Here is a 3,567-nt window from a genome sequence, read left to right on the forward strand (position 1 = left end):
ATAGTGGATATGCAGATATAAAATAATCATCTACCCAGACTGAGCATGTCAAGAGTACAGAATATCAGCCAGCTTCTGTCTATTGTGTATATTTAATTGAAAAAAGTGCTGCAGTCTGTTCCACCCGTGCTGCAACTGCCTGCAGTGCAAACACAGCATCTGCAGTACTTTCCTGGCAAATCCAAACTGCTCTCAGACAGCTCTCAACTAACTTTGCACTTTTAATAGCTGTGTGACCCAGTTTGAGTCCAATTGAATTAGATCTATACACGCTTAAAGCAGCTCCACTTACAGCTGTAAGTCACTTGAGATTACTTATTAAATGCCTCCCAATGTGGTTTATTCTCTACTCAACTTTCAAAATAACTACTTTGATGGTTCCCCCCCATCCAGGAACTGCCTTTTAGGTTGCTGTTTTTCTTCAATGCACATATTACCATGGCAGCACCTATCACAGGAAGTAACTGCTCTGCCAACAAGCAGTGTTGGCTGTAGTTGTAGAAATGCAGATGCAGAATTTGTTTGTATTAGCGTGTCCTCATATTTAAAGTGCCCATATACCTAGCTACTGCGCATGTGCCTCTTCCAGATAAAGATTGTATAGAAGTGAGATGTCTCACTCTGTAGCTAAAACAGAGACCCAAACACACAGGGTGATAAGAGGATCTGAAGCAATGTGCAGTACACCAAAAATATGCCTTATTGTACAGGCTTACACTTAAAAATAACATACAGATTGAAATTACACTAGTTAATAATTTAACAGACTATAAAGGCAGGGATGTGATGTAATGCAGCGCACTATGCTTAACCCACTAACATTAATAAAGTTTTACTAGATTAGTGTTTGTCTTAGCCATCATATCCTGACTGAATGAATGCACATTTGAAATACATAGGCTGTCTTCAAACCTTTTCTTTCTTAATAAGTAGTAGATTATTCGATTAGATGATGAAATTGATTAATTCGTTTTAGGGATTAATCAAGCAAGCGTCAATTGTTCCAGTGTGAGGATTTGTTGTCTGTTTGTTTTTTTATATCATTGTAAATTAAATATTTTTTTTTTTTTTAACTGTTGGTCAGGCAAAACAAGCAATTATAAAGACAGAACCTTGGACCTTTTTCCCCATTTTCCCATTTTATAGACTAAATAACATATTGATTGATCAAACAAACTAATCAACACAGTCATTGTAGATTAAACCAATCATTAATCGTGGCCCTGGGGGGCTTTAAACTACAAATATTGATCACTGACTATGTGTTACAGGTCATGGATGAACATGCAAGCAGCAGAGGAAGTGTTCAATGAAGACACTCAGTTGACAGTAAAGCACTGTGGGAAACATCAGAGGATAAACATGAATGGATCTTTGCTGGATCCTTTGTTAAAATCTGTTTGAAAATGAACACTTGTATGGGTTGTGTTTGTCTAAAAGCTGGAAGGAGGTGCTACATTTTAAACATTCTGTTTCAAATCTGGCAGGAATAAAGAAATAAATGTGTAAAACATCCACCCTTAGCCTGTTGCAATTAATTGTTGTGTACCAGAAATTCCTCAAGCTATCCTTGCGGAGTTGGTACATCACATGAGAATATGTAAAGCTACGATGAGCAGTTCGTGTTGGGCCTTCAGAGCTGGATGAATTTGGAAGACAGGAAAGGGAATGTGTTTAATTAGTAGACAGAACATATGTACAGATAAGCCACCCTTCAAATTGTCTCTCTGTCTGATGTTATTCAAATGAAGTTTTCCTTCCCTCAACTGCTTTTGTGTAAACTGATTATGCTTGGTGAGCAGCATAGATATGTATATATCGGCCTAGAGAGACAGACGGGGAACTGATTACATCAGTTTATCTCCTTACAATTAAGGGCACTCTTCCACAGCGAAACTCTGATATGTAGAAGAATATGTTTAACTTGTTGTGTGGTGGAGCTGCTTAAAATATACGACAAGGGGACTGTTATATCATGTGAACGTACACTAGTTTTAGTGATTAAAATAGGCAAACCCCTGTGATTCAAGGTCTCTGCCTACTGTAGAGCCCACTGTAGTTTATAGAAAATGCTGATACACACAGGAATAACGAAGAGAAACAAGAATAAAAAAACAGCAGTGAAGTCCTATTTTAGCCACCAGAACTAGTACAGAGAGCTGTCACTATAATAGAGTATCAGCTAATGGAGGCATTGCAAATGTGGTTAAAGAATAATTAAAGCTTTAAAAAGTGCCAGAATAATGCTAACTATGAAAAACATGAAATATAAATTGAAGATAAAATGCAGATTGTGCAAACGGATAACATAGCCAGTAATTTATATAAATATAAATTACTGGCGATATTATCCATGGCCAGTAATTTATATTTCTATATATATATTATTGTTGCATTAAACAGAGGGAGGGACCAGATTGATCTCTGACACTGAGAATTCAATCTGATCAGGGAAGCACAAACATAACAATTTGGCTTGTACCCTAATGTACAGAAGTGGTTGGCTATGATCGCTCTTCCCTTGGGGCTCCTGCATGTTCACTGTTCCGCTACTTCAGATAATGATGAAGCGGAAGAAGCAAGCTCATAAGAGCTGTCTGCAGTTAAAAAAAAGATCCCTTGAGACTTCTCATCCCTTAAAATGTAGGATATTAAGAGATGAAAGACTCACAGCTTTCATCAACCTGTTTTCCATTTGCTGTTGGTGGTGTTGCACATGTAGGGCTTTCCTCCGGAGACCAGTGTCCAGAGACAGACTTTCCCAGCTCTCAAACGATCTTTTAGAGCTAATGGTGCAAAGCAGAACCCAGTCTTTTAATGCTTCTCAGCTCAGCTGTGTGACCATTAATCTGCAGCACATTCATCCTGATCATGACATGACTGATGGCGACCTCTTGATTAATACATCATGTCCGGCACCTCGTACTGTTGATGTGCGCAGCTGGCTGGCACTGCGGGACGTTTCTCCTGCTGCCCTTGCATCCCAATTCTGGAGCTCTGCACACTCAGGAAAACCTGCATCTGCCACCGAGTCTGTTTTGATGCCAGTGTTAGTCAGTTCGGCCAGCTAATCAGTATAACAGGAACACAATCCTGCCTTTGGCTGCTCTGCCTCAGCCTATATTAGCAACCTTAAACTCCAAAGAATTTGAGCAGAGCGCTGGATTACATTTATCTTCATGGGGATGAAATAGAGAGCGGAGGGAGCGAGGGCATGGGAAGTTTAGGGAGAAGCAGGAATAACGTGGCTAGACTTAAAATGATGTGCACGTACAGCAAAACTTTTCTTGAAGAAAAAATTACAGCAGCGGCTAAAATATATCTAACCTCTTCAGTCACATATCCATGAATTACATCAAAGTGTTGTGCAGACAATCCCATGAAAGATTGCCTAAAGTTTTAGTCAAGGACTCAGTTTTTTTAATATCAAATAGACTTATGTTATTTGTGTTTAAAGGAAAATGTGTCATCTTACAAGACGTGCATAAGAGCTTTCTGATAAGCACACTTATGGTTGGTTGGATCCTGAAGTAACTTTGTGTCAAAATCCAGTTTAAAAGGTCCCAT

At 38.9% G+C, this 3,567-nt stretch overlaps 1 protein-coding gene across 2 annotated transcripts in view; it reads left to right on the plus strand.

The window, feature by feature from the left end:
• ascc1 (activating signal cointegrator 1 complex subunit 1) overlaps window positions 1-1,517 on the plus strand; it is a 12,824-nt gene extending 11,307 nt beyond the window's left edge. For both annotated transcript variants that reach the window (XR_004655117.1, XM_034861075.1), the window contains one exon: window positions 1,272-1,517. The gene's annotated coding sequence lies outside the window, so the exon portion shown is untranslated. The remainder of the gene's footprint in view (window positions 1-1,271) is intronic.
• The last annotated feature ends 2,050 nt before the right edge of the window (window positions 1,518-3,567 follow it).

This window comes from Etheostoma cragini, chromosome 21 (assembly GCF_013103735.1).
Source record: "Etheostoma cragini isolate CJK2018 chromosome 21, CSU_Ecrag_1.0, whole genome shotgun sequence".
NCBI classification, from domain to species: Eukaryota; Metazoa; Chordata; class Actinopteri; order Perciformes; family Percidae; genus Etheostoma; species Etheostoma cragini.